We start from the raw sequence: 18,875 nt of genomic DNA, 5'->3' as shown, positions 1-18,875 counted from the left end.
ACTGCATTTCATGAGTAGTCAATTCCCTCCCTATGTACTATATGTCAGAGATTTGGATGTAGTTTCCCCTTCTCTGTAGTTTCTGTAGCCTCCTCTGTGTGCTTCCAATATGAAAGGTAACAGATGCCTGGTACAGGGTGCCTCACTCGAGATGCTACACGCTGCACACGCTACGCTTTTGGTCTGCATGCGCAACGTGGACTGTCGTGCCTCTAAATCCGAACGGCACAGAATCTAAATATCTCAGAGTGATGGGTTGGTCACCAGTCAAGACCAATCATGCTGAAAACCATCCATGTCCAATCAGACCGATCGCAGATCGATCAGTGCATCTCTGATGTTAGCTTTTTATTCACAACTAGCTATAAATACAAATATTGGAGAAAAGCAGAGCAGTGGTCAATACTGAGAATTTCAGACACATACACCAAACGGACTTGGCAAAAAGAACTACAAACAAACTACAAGCTGCTGACAGTATGGCTGCAAATGCACCACTGCTGGAGGTTACAGCCAAATAAAGTCCAATATTAACACCAATACAAATGTTTCAACTAAAGAAGAGCTATACACCGGTAAAATACTGCTATGACTAGTCATTCATCAGTGTGGAAACACCTCAGATGGAGGAGTCATGTGGTTACAACTGTCTCCATTTAGGCATAACGGACACCTCAAAGTTAGAGACCATTCAAAATATATAATCACAGCCCATACAGTGCATTTGTCTATACAGGCTTACATGAAGAGGTCTGACTCTGAAATGAAGAAGGGAATGGTTCATTAGGTTAGTGCTATAACCAAGCACTTAATTGTTAACCAATATCACTTCTCAGTAATAATTCCTGAGACGACGTGTTTACTTTAGGCAGCAAGCACAGCCAATTAGACAATGTCAGTGCTGCATATACACACAAACACAAACATGTAGTGATAAAATATGACAAGAGTGTCAAACCCTGCCATAATGAAGATGCTTGACAACAAAACTCTCAGTGCAGTTACAGGAATAATATGTTCTTTTATCATTCGATAAGCCAGTTCTCTCCTGCAAGGCTCCCAGTGCCTGCAGGCAAGCAACAAAAGTTGCCGCCTTAAAATCAGTAAATATATGCAATTGTACATGGTAAGAGGGGAAACTGAGCCTGAGTAGAAGAATAACTTCATACTTTAACAGAGGCTACATGGTGCAACTATATCTTAGTCACCCACAAATGGAGTAAAAGACCACATCCTGAGCATATTATGCACAACTCCTTCATCATTCCTCTTCTTCCTTTTGTGGCACATTTTCCAGTGCAAGAAGACCCTATATCACTTTATATAATACATCAGTGACTACTTCTGTTAATTTCGTCTCTCGTTCCAATTCTCTCCGTTTCCTCGGGGGTTCCCAGTGGCTGTCCAGAGCACATGTGTTTTGGTTTACCTAGAGCAGAGCCCTATCTGAGAGCAGACTGCAGGCTTTGTCTGCAGAACCATTAATCAACTGTCCTTTAACAAAAACAGAAAACCAGATGAGAGACAAAGGGAAGAGATGTGGGGGGTGGGCCCTTATTTAGGTAGGGGGAAAAAAGGCGGCAGGAACGAAGGAAGAGGAGAGGGAGAGAGAAGGGGGAGATTCTTGACCCAGATCCAGGGCTTCAATAAATCAAACAGCAACAATAACAAGCAAACTTTTCTGTGGCTTGACTGATTAATCAAGCTTTTTTGACATGGGAAGCAAGGGAGCCTTTTCTATCTCGTCTCTCTTGAGGGAGACCGTAGAGTGGCTCAGTGAGTCTTTTAGTGTTCGAGGTTTATGTCTTTATGTCTCAAGATTTTAGATGTTGAGGGTTGCATAGTTGCAACACTTGCGTGATTTACAGGAAGGTTATTGGATAGGCACAGAGACACACATTCCTACGTAGATGCAAAGACATATGCAGATGTATGAAGACACAGGTTTCTTTCCCAAAATATAAAGAAGCACTGTTTTGCACACATGAACACACACTATTCCATACAGTGAGCCACAAGATGTGAAGCAGCCCCCCGAGACTCTCTGCAAGGTGCAGATCAATGTGCATTGAGTGTGGACAAGGAGGCATCAGGATCGATAAGGAGCCATTACAGAGATGTGCCTAGTGGGACCAGCTAGAGGAGGTGTGGAGGGGAGGCGGAGATACATCTGGGCCCTCGGTGCTGTCGTCTTTACCTCACTAATATGAGGTTTTACTCCACGTGAGCGCTGGGAAACATATGCACACAGCAGAAACATGGACATAAATGAAAGACGCTTCCATACTGTGTTAAATGGAGAACATCACGTATTGTACGTGCACTCGTTCGGTCGCATCGACACCAGCTGATGGCATCCCAGGAGACCTGCTGCCACACTAGTAGTACTCATCTTCATCTCTCTGTTTCAGTCTCCCCTTTTCAGCATCCTTATCTACAGCCTTCCTGTGGAGGAAGATTCTTTCTGCCTCTCTAAGTTGCTTCTGGTGCCATCTTCTCATCTGTTTCCTCAGCTCCCTCTCTCACTCTCCTTGCCTTGCTCCTCTGCACTGTGGTGTCACCAAAGCTGCTTGTGCTGTGCTCTGTCACTGGAACAGCTTGATCCTAAGATTTTCTGTCACCCCCTTCTCATCCTCCACTTCTCTGCTGCTCATAGAGAGAGCACTGGCTGTTCCTTTTTCTCCCACATGCGCACAAAAATGGGGAAATGACAGCATTGTTATTTCCACAAAATGTCTGGCAGTGACATAATTCCCATTCACATGTCTGTTGCGCTTTTGCATAAAGATTTACTCATGAACCAGTGCAACTGCACAGCTGAAATGACTTGTGAGAAGAGGATCAGATGTGGGTAGGGATGCAAGTATTTAGATTAGCTGAGTTATACATACAGTATGTGTTAAGGTTTCCTTGAAAAGAAAACTAATTAAGGATACTGATGATTTTTAAAAAATGCTAAACTTAGTAAGTATCCTGCACTCATATAGGTGTAATCATATGACAGCTCACACAGTTAATCAAACAAGTGACTGAGCCCATTGAGCAGCCAGTCATCTATGGCAGCTGGCCTGTCACTTAAAGTGGCCGCTCCTCTAATTGTGCATAACTTTTAGTCTCAATATATTTTTAACTGGCAAGTTGTATAAAAATTCATCCCCCGTACAGTTGTCATGGAAAGTGAAATTAGCTATAGGAACCAAAACAGTTTTTTGTACCAGGCTGTAAACATGTTTATTTCTGCTTTGAACATGGGAGTCTATGGGGATTGACTACGGGTCTCAGTGCTTGGTAAGAACCTGAGGACAAGAAAGGTCTCCTCTCCCTCTGCGTCCTACTGCTCGCCATCGCCTTCTTTTCTGCTGCCCATCTCTACCAGCGCTGCCATTGAAGGATGGTTCAAAATGCTGCATTGGACTATTAAAAGCAAGGTAAATGCCTTTACCATTGCTTATGAAATCACACTGAGGTCAGCTCCTGCTGTGCAGAAAAACCTTTCTGTGACTGATCAAAAAACTGTATGGGCACACCCTCACAAACACATGCATATAGCATGTCTGGGCTCTACCAGTGGTCCCCATGCCATATAACAACTACAGCCTGGCTGGCCTGTTAGTGGTGGGCCCTGTATTTCAGCAGCCTCTTTGCCTATGGACAGGAACCAGGACAGGCTGTACAATATCCCACTGTGGCTGGCGAGAGAGAGGAAAAAGAAGGATGGAGAAAGACAAAACTGCCTGCACACATATGTATAAATAAGTGTGTGTGTGTGTGTAAGCATGTATGTTGTGGTTGAGTGAATACTGCACATGTGTGTGTGTGTGACCATATGCATGCATGTTATGACTGCTGGGCCCACCACACCCTCCCACCCTCCCTCTCATTTCCCTCCCTCTCATTTCCCTAACCTCCAAACGTTACATCATCATTGCTACAGCTTTTTACTGCCCCTGCACAAACAACCGTTTAGGGGCCCCTGGCAGCAGTTTCTCTCCCCCAGGCAGTGCTTAAATGGTGTTGCTGGAAAACTCCATGAGGTCAGTGCACCAGGAGTAACACACATCCCTATCCATCTGAAACAATAGTGGATAGCTAACATCAATCTATCCCAACTGTGATGACTACAAGTAAAGCAGACTGCAGATACAGAGCAGACCCGTTCCCCTTTAAGGGCACAGGTGGCACCTGTCCCTTTATGATGCATTTCCCAAAGCTTGCTGCTGCTGCTGAGCTGAGCGGAGTAGCCCAAGCTGGGTTGCGCTGCGCTGTGCATGTACGGTAACTGGTAACAGGGGGAACCACGGCGCCCGGCCTGCCAGCCCACCACAGGGTATTTGTTTATGCTTCCCTGCTGCCAAGTTCCTGTCAGGAGGCACCCCAAAGAGGAACTGCAGACTACTCAGTACTGTTCGCTACACCCTGTCGCCTTGAATGGCTGGGGTTTTCTGCATATAGTATCGGTTGATGCTTCATAGTAACACTCAAATCCAGGGAGGCTTCTTCATCAGTTTCAGGACTCGTACACACACGTCATACTCTCTACTGTTCCAAAACGAGCTTAGAGTACCAAGCGTTACATATCCAGTTCTAAGAGAATGCCCTATCTATTACCCCAAACAGATTTACATCAGTTTATTTAAAACACAACACAAAGGCATAGTTTCATTAAAGCTTTACATGTGACACTTTGTTAGGCAGTGGATGATGGGTACTCTAAAAACTCAGCACTGCTACATAAAAACACAGCAAACAAGTGGTAAACTCATGGGCATCAAGTCAAGCACTTGGGTGAAAAGAGGTAAATCTAAATGACTTTTTCACTAATGCAAAAGAGCAAAGCATTTGTACAAACAGTTCCTTGAATCATGGCAAAAATACAATCCATTGCTGTCAGTGAATCAAACATTTTTGCACATGAATGCAGTGCCTCAGCCCGTCATACCGCACACTTGCCAGTTCTTTAGTCTTCCACTGCACATGAGCAGCCCTTCTGTCAAGCAAGGTCAGCAAATGTGTTAGTATTTTTCTTAAGTGCTGTGGCCACCCACAACTTTGTCTCCGTCCAAAAAGGAAAGCACTCCGCACTTGGAGTTATGTCAAGGACACGAGCCGTTTGTCTTCATACCATGCATGTGTGATGTCCAGTCAGTGTGTGTGGTAGGATGTAGAGAGATGTACATATGTGTGAGCGAGCAGAGGAAGGAGAGGTCAGACGAGGCCACACAAAGGGGCGTGGGACCCAGGATGGCGAGACTGAGGAAGAGATAGAGAGAAAAATGGGGAAGAACAAAAGATGGAAGCGTGGATGGAAAGACGTAGGCTGGGGGGGGGGGGGGGGGGGGGAACTACGTTGAAGCAAAAACAGGAAGCAATTTGTGTCAGCTTGGACGGTAAGACAGCGCCCGGCACCCTGTCACGTGCTGGCATATTTCCCTCTTCTTTGACTGTACAGCCACAAACTCCCCACTTACAAACATAAACCAATGACTGAGCGGGTGAATGCACAGCACTGGCTGCATTTATTTTAATGAGATTCGTGCTGTCTTGTCAAACTTCTCCATTTTTTCACTGTGGGTGGAGTGCACACTCACTGCTGAAAACACCAGCTTAGCATCAGCACTTCCAGCACACTTCAGCTATTCTGCTGATGGTGAAGAAGTAATATGCCACATAATATCTCAGTATTCAAACGCCTCACAATAAATGAACTCAGCAGCCACAAAATACCAACCGAGCTTGGAGGTTTATTCAACCGTAACTCTGACAAATCAAATTGATTAATCAGAATATGATGGGGTTGCAACTGCACCAAACATCCATCCATCCATTATCTATACTCGCTTAACATGAAGAGGGTCACTGGAGGGGCTGGAGCCAATCCGAGCTGACACTGGATGAGAGGCGGGGTACACCCTGGACAGGTCGCCAGCATGTGCACTGAAAAGTACAGCCAAATTTATCACCTGAGAGTACAAAGCAAGGGGATTCGAGTTTCAAAGAAATGGCATAGCCACACAAGGCACTTTTAATCGAACATGGAACTGACCAACAGAGGCACTGAATGATGACAATTCTACTCTGTCCAGCTTCAACAGAGAAGTGCCATTACACAGAAACAACACATTTCAACTTCTCTTCAGTTTCCATGTTTGGGGCAGCTTTAGAAAAAAAGACACTAGAGTAAAAAAAAAGAAAAGACAAGAGCCTCATTCTAGACAGAGGGGAAAGCAGCGGGCTCAGCAGCCACCACCAACCTACCGCACACAAAGAGTGAGTCATTAAAGGCATGTGTTCCACATCAACTGCCGGGGCCGCTTCCCAACCCACTTATGAGACTGGATCTATATTATGATGGGGAGAGGGGGGTTAAATACTGCTTTAACTGGAGACGAAAACCTCAAACCTGCCAACTCAGAGAATGAGAGCGCGCAAGAGAAACTAGAAAGTTATTGCACTCAAGTCCTGCATTAACCCACTGCCAGGACACAAAACAAAATGGCAACAAATAAACAGTGCAGCAAATAGAAGAACTGCATGATATGCAAAAAGTATGACATTTCATCATGAACAGATGAAGTGAGCGTGCCCTCTAAACAACTAAAATGAAAATCAAACTGATTTGAAAACGGACCTATTTTATTTGCTACGTGTTTTTCTTGCTGCTTTTGCCAGTTTCTAACCTCAGAAAGACAACACAGCGGGATACTTTCTTCAAGAAAACAAATCAAAGGGTGAGGAAAGATGAAGGAAGACAGAGGACCTCAGAGTTCTATGCATGCAAGGCAAGACAAGGCAGCCTTGTTTATATAGCACATTTCATACACGGGGAAGTTTAAAGTGCCAGCCTTATCTTGTCCAACAAGATACCAAACTGCTTGCTAAAAATGTCATTTCTTATCAACACACATTAACATCCTCTGTGTGTGTGAATGTGTGTTTGTGCATAAAAACAAAAACCCTATCTGGTGTGGGCATCCAGTGAAGGAGTGGGAGGTGATTTTCGGAGGCAGTCTGCATTCTTCTGGGTACTGGCTGGCACACGTGCTACACATGCCATTCTATTTGCTTTTGCTCGGAGGCTTGGTATGAGAGGAAGAGATCACCTTTTCCCGGGGCCAGGAAGAGATGGAAAGAACAGGACAGGATGGGACAAGACATGGATGGAAGACACAAGTTTGTACAGGCAAGAGAAGGCCAAATCAGACAGGACAAACTAAATTTAGCTTCAGACCTGGGGATGTGGCACTGTGACTGCTGGACGTTTTCATCTCCTTCCTGTTAGTCATTACTGTGGCAACGTTCTGGCGAAACAGTATGAAATTAAATAAGGGGAAATTACAGAGTAAAATAAATAGTACTATTGTTCCTGGTGCCACATTGGCTTGCAGCTGATACAAGGAAGATCGACCAGAGCCAATGAATTAGTTAATGTGAACTGAGTGATGGTCCAGGTCCTCATCACTTTAACGCAATAGAGCAAATTTCCTTGTTCCCAGCTCTGGCTCTGATCCTACCGAGCCAGGGTTAGATTTGATCCTGCCATTGCCAGCATGTAGGCCACCAGATACAGTACATCAGGACTTTCAGCTGTGTGCACGAACAGTGACCTTCATAAAGGTGGTGAAAAGCAGAAGATATGACATGGGGAAAACGCAGCCAAATGAGTCAGTCATGGGTCAGGCATTCACTAGGACCAAAAAACCAACATGGCAGTCACATGAGGAGGAACAACGCTGTTGTATAGAAATAGAAGCTAGTGTTTTGGTACAGACACTAGTGTGGAATGTAGAGAAGACCAATTACCCAGAACTGACAGGAGGGACAAAGTCAGGCTTACCCCAAAAACGTCAATCTCCCTATCCTTGGTCAAGGAAATCTCCCCTTGAATCAACTGCAGCTCCTAAGCTCTGAGGAGAGAAGAAGAAAGAGAGAGAAAGATATGTGAAACCAAGAGCTTTGTGGTCTTTATCCACGTACTGCAGACTCAGTGACTCCCTAGCCTCGCTGGCACAGCGCTGCTTCTCTACATGAAAACTCTCTGTTTCTCTCACACTCCCTTTAATCTCCCCACCGTTTCTCTCCTTCACTCTCACACTCCCTTTAATCTCCCCACCCTTTTCCAATAAACCGGACTTTCTCACTCAGTACATTTGTGAATCAGAAATCATGTGAAAATGGAGTAAAACAGTGCTTTTGTGGTGTGGGAATTACCTAGGGCCTAGGCAGGCACTGTGGTGCTTATGGCCACAACTCAATTACAGAAATGTGAATCAGGTGGCAGCCTAGAAATCCACCCAGCCTCATGCACAAACAGGGACACAGAGGCACCTTCATTGCCAGGACAGAGACAAATCTAAAGCGTCATGTCATCTCTTCACAGAGGGACAGCTAGGCTGATGCTGTACAGATGAACGGCTGAACAAAGATGAGCGCAGATGAATGCAGACATGGATCTAGTGACACTGGCTTGGAACGGCTGTGTGAGCAATAAGCATTTTGTTTAGGAATGTTGTTAAATTCACCAGCATGTCTGGTTGCAGATCCAAACTGAAAGAGTCACATGGCACTTTTCTCTGAGAAAAGCCACCTTGGCTCCAAAAAAAAAAAAACACTGGATGATAATTGTTAGGAGGTTTTCACATGCTAAAAAGACACTGTTATATTTCATGGATTTGGGTCGCACGAGGCTTCGACAGCACCTCTCCACATTAAGACAAGTTTCGGAACAGATTTCTACAATAAAAATATTTGAAAAAAGTTGCATACTGTAGCGTTAAAGCAGTGAGTATACCCTCTCTTTCTCTTTTAAGCTTATCTTGGCTACTGGATTCACCACCTCCCATAAAAGGTAGAACTGTGAACCAGACCAGGGTTTCCTAAAGTATGGTCAAAGGGACGAGGGGCATTTAAAACTGTGGTCTGCTTGAGTTTATTTCACATCACTAGGCACTAGTTATAGTAAGGAAGAATGTTTCTGTGCAAAGTGGCCTTAGTGGGGTGCCATTTTATTAGCAGCAAACGAATTTCACACTAACTTGTTACCACAACCTCCAGAGGACAGTCAACAAGCAGAGATATAAACATAGCAGTTTTATTAAAATAACACATTTATCTTCTATAGTGTGCCTGAGTGGGTTTTACCAACACAGTTACTCAATGCTTCTTTGGAAACGTCTGATATTTCTAGATTTTTTTGTTGTTGTTGTAGCTCATCAATCACTGACAGAGATGAATAAAAGCCTTTTAGATGTCCCAGCATTTGTTTACAATGTCTTTGCCTTTAAATGGCATTTGAAATATGTATGGTTACACTTATTTCAGAGGTGAGATGGGGCTTTGGATCAGACCACGCCTCCACCCAGTGAAAACGCATTTATTTTCAAATAACAAACAAAAAGTGTATTACATAGCTGAACGCTAACCAGCCCACTATGTGATAGGATGTTGCTCCATCTGACAACACCTTCATGTGTAAGGCTCTGGCTTCCACTCCAACCTGACAATCAGCTGGCCTGTACCCAGCCCCTGAATGATTCCGCATCTCACTTCCTGTCTTTTACACAGCCTCACTTCCTGCTCATGGATCTAGATTTGACTAGTGTATTTTTATTTGTCCTGTAAGCCAAGAACAGCTGAATTCAGGCAAAGAACAGGTAGGATGAAATGAGTACAGAGTGTGTGCATGTGTGGCTGTAAAAGTGTGTGTGTGTGTGTGTGTAGAGATATGCATGAGTAAGCTTGAAGCCTATACACAGATGAGGGTGGACAGGAGTAGCCTGGGGTAATCACATCTTTATCCTTGCTGATGGGTGAAAGCACACAGACACTCAACTTTAAATACACACACACACACACACACACACACACACACCACACAAAAGAGAAGAAGGGGCCCTCAGCTCTGGAGCCCTGTCCATCTGCTTTTCAAATGGAACTCAATTTAGCACACACGGGGCCTCGATCACTCAGGGAGCCACAGTCTCACCAAGCGGGGAGCCTGAGATGATAATACAGCAGGGTGACCCGATCCTCGGTGTATGGCCTCGCATTGGCACCTGGGACCGTTATTTGGGCTGCTGAAGTGCTGATAGTTAAAATGGTTTGATGGCAGGAGGTCCAGCTCTAATGTGAAATTATTCATTGACCCTGGGACCTTCACTTACTTACTATGAGACAGCAGCACCGCTGTGGCAGGCTCAGTACAAATGTGTAAAAAAATAAATAAAAGATTGTGGGTATGACAAGCCGACTCCAACTACGTGGTTATTTGGGAACAGCAGCCCTGTAGAGCTCACATTCAAACAGACACTATGTGTGGTTTTAATTTGCTTAGCTCTATAAAACTCCAACAGCCGCGTGCGCACACACACAGGTATCCACATAATATAAACCCCCCATCCTGAGGCGCTGACTCTCAGCTGTGGAAACCCCCTTCAGTCACACACAGATCACATAACTTCTCTTGACATCGGAGGACAGCGCTCCCAATGGAAAGATGCAGATCCACACACGCCAAGTGTGGGCCAAGGCTACAGACTGCCATTGTCCTTCAGAGTCATCCAAACAAAACAATGAAGAGGGGTCATGCAAGGCCCCTTGTGGAATGGTAAATTAACCCGAGTGACAGGAAGAGGCAGAGAGAGAAAGCGAGACAGAGATCGAGTGAGACTAATCCACTGTGGCGGTATTATATGGAACACAAAGTGCACAACATGATCATCTGGGGGCAGGTTAATTTCACCATTGTTCAATCATTCACAAAGAATCTGACACTGCTTGAATAGAAAATATGTCAGCTCTGTGATGAACAGAGCAAACATACCCAGGTAAGGAGAGAATGTCAACAGTCCCACCTTCAGGTATAAACGGCAAATGGTCTTATACTTGTATAGCGCTTTTCTATGTTTTGCCCATTCACACTCCAGTGACATCACCAGGAGCAACTGGGGCTTCAGTGTCTTGCTCAAGGACACTTCGACATGTGGACTGGAGAAGCAGGCAATGGAAACACCCATGTTCCAGTTCTCTCCACATTAAGACAAGTTTCGGAACAGATTTCTACAATAAAAATATTTGAAAAAAGTTGCATACTGTAGCGTTAAAGCAGTGAGTATACCCTCTCTTTCTCTTTTAAGCTTATCTTGGCTACTGGATTCACCACCTCCCATAAAAGGTAGAACTGTGAACCAGACCAGGGTTTCCTAAAGTATGGTCAAAGGGACGAGGGGCATTTAAAACTGTGGTCTGCTTGAGTTTATTTCACATCACTAGGCACTAGTTATAGTAAGGAAGAATGTTTCTGTGCAAAGTGGCCTTAGTGGGGTGCCATTTTATTAGCAGCAAACGAATTTCACACTAACTTGTTACCACAACCTCCAGAGGACAGTCAACAAGCAGAGATATAAACATAGCAGTTTTATTAAAATAACACATTTATCTTCTATAGTGTGCCTGAGTGGGTTTTACCAACACAGTTACTCAATGCTTCTTTGGAAACGTCTGATATTTCTAGATTTTTTTGTTGTTGTTGTAGCTCATCAATCACTGACAGAGATGAATAAAAGCCTTTTAGATGTCCCAGCATTTGTTTACAATGTCTTTGCCTTTAAATGGCATTTGAAATATGTATGGTTACACTTATTTCAGAGGTGAGATGGGGCTTTGGATCAGACCACGCCTCCACCCAGTGAAAACGCATTTATTTTCAAATAACAAACAAAAAGTGTATTACATAGCTGAACGCTAACCAGCCCACTATGTGATAGGATGTTGCTCCATCTGACAACACCTTCATGTGTAAGGCTCTGGCTTCCACTCCAACCTGACAATCAGCTGGCCTGTACCCAGCCCCTGAATGATTCCGCATCTCACTTCCTGTCTTTTACACAGCCTCACTTCCTGCTCATGGATCTAGATTTGACTAGTGTATTTTTATTTGTCCAGTAAGCCAAGAACAGCTGAATTCAGGCAAAGAACAGGTAGGATGAAATGAGTACAGAGTGTGTGCATGTGTGGCTGTAAAAGTGTGTGTGTGTGTGTGTGTAGAGATATGCATGAGTAAGCTTGAAGCCTATACACAGATGAGGGTGGACAGGAGTAGCCTGGGGTAATCACATCTTTATCCTTGCTGATGGGTGAAAGCACACAGACACTCAACTTTTAAATACACACACACACACACACACACACACCACACAAAAGAGAAGAAGGGGCCCTCAGCTCTGGAGCCCTGTCCATCTGCTTTTCAAATGGAACTCAATTTAGCACACACGGGGCCTCGATCACTCAGGGAGCCACAGTCTCACCAAGCGGGGAGCCTGAGATGATAATACAGCAGGGTGACCCGATCCTCGGTGTATGGCCTCGCATTGGCACCTGGGACCGTTATTTGGGCTGCTGAAGTGCTGATAGTTAAAATGGTTTGATGGCAGGAGGTCCAGCTCTAATGTGAAATTATTCATTGACCCTGGGACCTTCACTTACTTACTATGAGACAGCAGCACCGCTGTGGCAGGCTCAGTACAAATGTGTAAAAAAATAAATAAAAGATTGTGGGTATGACAAGCCGACTCCAACTACGTGGTTATTTGGGAACAGCAGCCCTGTAGAGCTCACATTCAAACAGACACTATGTGTGGTTTTAATTTGCTTAGCTCTATAAAACTCCAACAGCCGCGTGCGCACACACACAGGTATCCACATAATATAAACCCCCCATCCTGAGGCGCTGACTCTCAGCTGTGGAAACCCCCTTCAGTCACACACAGATCACATAACTTCTCTTGACATCGGAGGACAGCGCTCCCAATGGAAAGATGCAGATCCACACACGCCAAGTGTGGGCCAAGGCTACAGACTGCCATTGTCCTTCAGAGTCATCCAAACAAAACAATGAAGAGGGGTCATGCAAGGCCCCTTGTGGAATGGTAAATTAACCCGAGTGACAGGAAGATTCAGAGAGAGAAAGCGAGACAGAGATCGAGTGAGACTAATCCACTGTGGCGGTATTATATGGAACACAAAGTGCACAACATGATCATCTGGGGGCAGGTTAATTTCACCATTGTTCAATCATTCACAAAGAATCTGACACTGCTTGAATAGAAAATATGTCAGCTCTGTGATGAACAGAGCAAACATACCCAGGTAAGGAGAGAATGTCAACAGTCCCACCTTCAGGTATAAACGGCAAATGGTCTTATACTTGTATAGCGCTTTTCTATGTTTTGCCCATTCACACTCCAGTGACATCACCAGGAGCAACTGGGGCTTCAGTGTCTTGCTCAAGGACACTTCGACATGTGGACTGGAGAAGCCGGCAATGGAACCACCAATGTTCCAGTTAGGAGATGACTCGCTCTACCGCCTGAGCTGCAGCCGCCCCCTGTATATCACTATAAAACATGGTGAAAAGACATCCATTCAACTTTGAAATATATGTATCGCAGTATTTTATGCTCTGTAGTATAATAAAAATAATTTACACCTCAGAGTGTGCGGGAGACAGTAGGTCTTTTTTATGAGTACAGTCATCTAGGCATGTGTTGCTGTTTTCAAAGTCATGCACACACAGAAATAGGGGTTAAAATCCAAACAATATCAGAGGCTTCCTAGAATGTGGTGCTGTTAATCATTCATTAGCGCTGAGTGACCCTCATTATAAAAACATCTTTGTTATCATTATTCATCTGACATAAAACGCTGGCCTGTTAATTCAGACTCGGGATACTGACAATAAGCGATCTACAAAAGGCTTGGAAGGCACAGGCCCCCCTCCCAACCGGTCTTTCATATGTTAACAAGGTAGCTGTTTTGGGTTTACTGGCCTGGTTGGAAATGATTTAGGGTGACACTGTTGCCCTGAGTCTTTATGTTTAAGCTGACCGTGGGGGCTCATACATCACCCTGATCATTAATCAATTAGCATCTCCCAGCCACCTGTCGGACACATCGGCCCACAAAACATTCCTACCCTTGGGCAGTTGCTAGACAATGATCATCAGTAGCACTACCTTCCAACTCCTGAACACCCCACCCCCAAAGCCCTCTATGGTAATGCCCTGATGGATTACATAATCTCACTCCAACGCCGCCTGCAATGACAAGGGCTCCTCTCCTAGAGAAGAAAACCTGAGGGGAAACCGCCACGCTGGGTTCCTTTAATGGGTCTCCCTGTTCCAAGTCAGTTAAAGAAGATTATTTTTAACATGCATTTTCCCTTCGCTGTCACAAACAGAAAAGACAGGGCAGAAAGAAATTGACGCCGACCTTGAAGGCGAGTCAATAAACTGACGGCCATTCAGAAGTGCTGAATGCACACCGATGCTGCGTCCTCCTTTGTTTTAAATGCAACTGCTTCTAGCAGGGTATTGATGGTTGTTTAGTATTGATGAAGTGTCTCAGTATAGCCAAATGCATGTGAAATGGAAAGGTCTGAACAATCAGGGTCTTAGTGACACTAGACAAAGTGATTTTATTTAGATTAGATGAACTTTGTGCTGACTTGCAGTAAGTAAACTAGAAAGTAAACTGCTAAAACAAACAGTGTTTCTCCGACTGCTCATTCATCACGCATTCAGTTTCAGAAAGAGAGAGAGAGAGAGGTAAACTAAAAATGTTGTAACTTTTTTTCATGGCCTGGCTTGTTTGAAAACTCCACCATGAAGCCACCTGAGGCTCTGTGAGGTGGGAGTGATGGCGATTGAACATTTCCTTGAAGATTTTCATTGAGCAACTTCTTTCAGCCCAGCCACTACAGAGCTGTATGTAAGTCTGAACTCTAGTGGCCCTTGCTGCCGCTAGACAATCTCTTTTTCACAGCCCTGCTTCCCTGACAACACCCATCTCCCACCGGCTTCCCATCCAACCCCCAGCAACCCTTCACATTTTTCACACTTTTTTGTTATTTGGAACTAATTCTTAAAAGCAGCTGAAAAGATAAGTGGCACTAAAATTAGAGCCTAATCCCCCAACCCTCAATGTGGGGACATGGAGAGAGTAGATTTGTCAAGCCCCGATTTAGCAGTATTCTTTCATTATAAAAGTCGTACTCTTCACGCAGCTTAGCAATAGCAAACGGCTCAATCGGTCTCACGTGGAACATCTGAATGGTGGAGTGAGGGCCTATCTGTGAACCCAGAAGACGTGGCATCGTACTGGTGCCACTGTTGTGTTGCCAGCACTGTTATTCCTACCTATGCTGCACTCTTCAACTCTGAGAGCTCCCCTCTTGAAAACGACATTAACCATCCAATACTAAAGGGCTGTTTCACTGGGGGACTGTAGAAAATCTGGGCCACTCTGTTTGGTGTGTAAAGTCTGAAACACTAGGCTGGGCACTGGAGACTGGAAGATTTTTCTCTCTTTCTTTCTGTCTTTGTTTCTTTTTCATCTTTTAAATCCAAGCAGCTTAGGCAAGGAGCCAGCTACCAACATTATCAGGTGGATTTTCAAAAGAACAAAAGCTCCCCTGCGATTCTTTACGCTGCCAGTGAAAAAAGAAAAAGCTAAACAGAAACCCCGTCCAGCGGTTTGTGTGCATGCATACACATTTGTTTAGGCCTTAGTATTTCCACCAAATTCATTACTTATAGATTATTTCCATGATAATCTCACACTTTCTTCTAGTTACTTATCTCTTCAGTAAGGCCCTAAAAACTGGGCTGTGATATTAAAAGCGCAAAGGTCAAGACTAAAGCTGAGAACAGATTAAAGTACGTCTTGCTGTATCTAATCACATTCACAGCATAAATGTATTTCAGAGGTTACAAAGCCAAATGAAAGATATGTTTGGAAAGATAAATCTGGAGGAGGAAAAAAAAATATATCTCACACTTGACTGCAAAAAGGGAAAGTGCATAGCTGTGTTGCCTGCTATCTGTTGGTGAACAAACAGTGTTGGAGAGAAAAACTACTGCCTGAGCAAGATAAAGGCCATGAACAGGGTCCAGAGGTAGAGCGAAGACAGCAGGAGGGAGGAGGGTGATGGGTGACAGGGCAAAGGCTTGACCTCTCCAGGTCAATAGGTGATTAGTAACATTTATCATACCTACACAAGCTGCTAAATGAGAAGCCAGGCAGCTTCCCTCTGAAGAATTCAGCCACATTTTGATGTCAAAGTCCAAATGAAGGCCGGGCCCACTACTGGCAGCCAGATGCCCTTTGTTTATGGCAGAGACAAATACTGGAATCCCTAAGTGGAAAAACATGCCAACGCTGGCACACAGCAGCTGCAGCAAAACGTTACATAATTTAGACGATTTAATGAGTACAGCCTGGATTGGATCAGAAGTTCAAATACCTGCCAATGTCAATATAAAAGCTTGTTTTTCATGCTTCATGGGAGATGGTAAGAAGTATGTTTCATTTGATAGGAAAACAATGGTTGGAAGATGGAAGTGGCTGTGGTTGTGGTTAAAGGGGAGGCACCGCCTAGGTCCTGATGAAAGCCATGCCAGGTATCTGATCACAGGGAAATCCATGGAGCCACAGCTCATATACACTGACATTAACATGGAGGAAATGACAAAGGAGCAAGAGAGTGAGGGGACAAGATTTGGCACAGACTTATCAGAAAACAGCCCGCCCTCATGGGACGGTCCAACAGCAGCTCTGCGAAGCAGCATGGCAGCTCGGCATTGTCTCGGCGTGCCGGACAAGCAGACCACAGTTTGAGTGGGTATCCTGGGCCAGACGCCAAACCGAGCATGAAAACACGCTCTTGTGCAGAAAGACAATTAGGACACAGTCACGCAACAGACAGGCATCAAAGTGGAGATGACAGTTAACTTCACAAATAAAATAAACACAGCCTTCTTCTTAGCTGTTTCATAACTGGTGCATGGGCAGAAAATCTACAATGGTGCTACTAAAAGTGAAATGCGCAAACAAAACACAAATTAGAGATGGCATTTCATTTTTACATCCCAGCCCTTCAACACGGAGAAGATTAACCATCGTCAGTCGTAAAACACAAGCTTCCAAGTCCCTCGAATACGTTCTCCAAATCACTCAAGCATTTGCACAATCTGAAATGTACAATGTGACACAAAAGCACACAAGGACTATACAAGAGCAAACACAAATTATGCTAATTTTTGCGATATTTAAATAGTTTTCACTATATATATATATTAGATCATCATCCTGTGATTCTGTTTTTTGTGAACGTTGACTAATAAATGTAACTGATTAAATAGAAAAACTGTCAAAAGGCAAGGAAACAGTTTCTTCATATGTGCTTAAAAGGTGACAATGAGCACAGCGCCAAATGCTCTGCAAACAGTTTTCTCCTTATTTATGACATATTCCTACTTCCACCACTGTCTTTGTGCACCGCTGAACTGGCTGCCTCTGTGCTGGGAGAGATGGAGGAGCGGTTTAGAGAGGAGACTGAAGAAATCAGCATCAAGGCCTGAACAGACATTTGAAACGGTCTTAGGAGGAAACTTTCTGTACACCTCTGGTATTCAACAGACACCAGGAGCAATATCTACCTTTTCATAGCCCATTTGTTATCCTCATATACCAGTGATTACAGAGCTTTGTGACTGTGGTCTGACAGAAGTGTTGTTGTCAATGCAACACGCCTGTTTACTTACACATACAGTACATTCAATAGTGGAAGAAGTACTTGGCTTGTTTACTTAAGTAAAAGTAGCAAAACCGCAGTGTAAAAATACTCTGTCACAAATAAAAGCCCTGCATTTCACATGCTACCTAAGTACAAAAGTATTAGAACCAAAATATACTAAACGTACTCATTATGCAGAATGGCACGTTTCACTTTAATATATATCATATTATATTGAGTCATAATTACTGATACATTGTTACATACATCACATTTAATGTTGCAGCTGGTAAAAATGCGGCTAATGTTAACTTATATACTTATAATGTGTAGTACTTTACATACAGTACTTGCTCATGAATTCCCCATCAAGGATCAATAACGTCTGTATTTTGTTTAATGCAGCCAATTCTGAAAAGTAACTACTGTAAAGATATCCAATAAATGTTTTGGATTAAAAAAAATACAACAGCTGATCTATAGTGTAGTCAAAGTATGAAGAGGCAGAAAGTTAAAATACTCTAGTAAAGTACAGATGCCTACAAACTGGACTTAAGTACAGTAAATGTACCAAGGTAGTTTTCTGTATGTATCACTACAGTTTCACATAATACCCACAAATTAACTAATATTGTGTAAACAAATAAACTTCGTGTAGAGATTGGATTAAGAAGAAAACAGGGTTCAGTTACTGGTGCTGTTGTATTGATGGAGAAGTTTGCACACGGTATGACCAGATGGACCCTCATCCACTCTGTGAAACCCATGTTTGTGGTTATAGCCCTAAACGAGGTGCGTCCCAGGCTGATCTGCAGGACGGGGATCAAGGCCTTCATTTGTTAACTGTTTAATATTGATCCTGATGTGACTGAGGAGACAATGACTAGATCATGTCCATAGACACTTTCTCCATATACAAAACAACACAGTCCCTAAGCTATGAGAGAAAATTTCAAAGGAAAGCAGTGATGCAGGGTGTGCTTTGTTAATGCAGAGTGATTGAGCCTCTGTCACCTAAAGTGTTATGTAGGAAAATTCAAACACAGAATAGCATACTCTATATCCAGTGACATAGTGTGAAGTCCCCTCCTGCTTTAAATGCTCCACCATCATCCCAGTGCCCAAGAAAACCTCCATCAATGGACTGAACGACTACAGACCTGTCGCCCTGACATCTGTAGTTATGAAGTGCTTTGAAAGACCAGTGTTGGCCCACCTGAAGGACATCGTTGACCCCCTGCAGTTCACCTACTGGGCAAGCAGGTCAGTGGACAATGCAGTGAACATGGCACTGTATTACATCCTG

The 18,875-nt window shown here is 43.9% G+C and overlaps 1 protein-coding gene across 6 annotated transcripts in view; it reads right to left on the bottom strand.

The window, feature by feature from the left end:
* The window catches only part of raraa (retinoic acid receptor, alpha a), a 136,228-nt gene that overhangs the window by 108,432 nt on the left and 8,921 nt on the right, over positions 1–18,875 (bottom strand). For 3 of the 6 annotated variants that reach the window (XM_020606214.1, XM_020606212.1, XM_020606213.1), the window contains exon 2: positions 7,835–7,904. The exons of the other annotated variants lie outside the window; for them this stretch is intronic. The gene's annotated coding sequence lies outside the window, so the exon portion shown is untranslated. The remainder of the gene's footprint in view (positions 1–7,834; positions 7,905–18,875) is intronic. 6 annotated transcript variants of the gene reach the window in all.

Source organism: Monopterus albus, unplaced genomic scaffold, assembly GCF_001952655.1.
Source record: "Monopterus albus unplaced genomic scaffold, M_albus_1.0 scaffold76.1, whole genome shotgun sequence".
NCBI classification, from domain to species: Eukaryota; Metazoa; Chordata; class Actinopteri; order Synbranchiformes; family Synbranchidae; genus Monopterus; species Monopterus albus.
The sequence above is the reverse complement of the archived record's forward strand: the minus strand, read 5'-3'. Positions and strand labels throughout refer to the sequence as shown.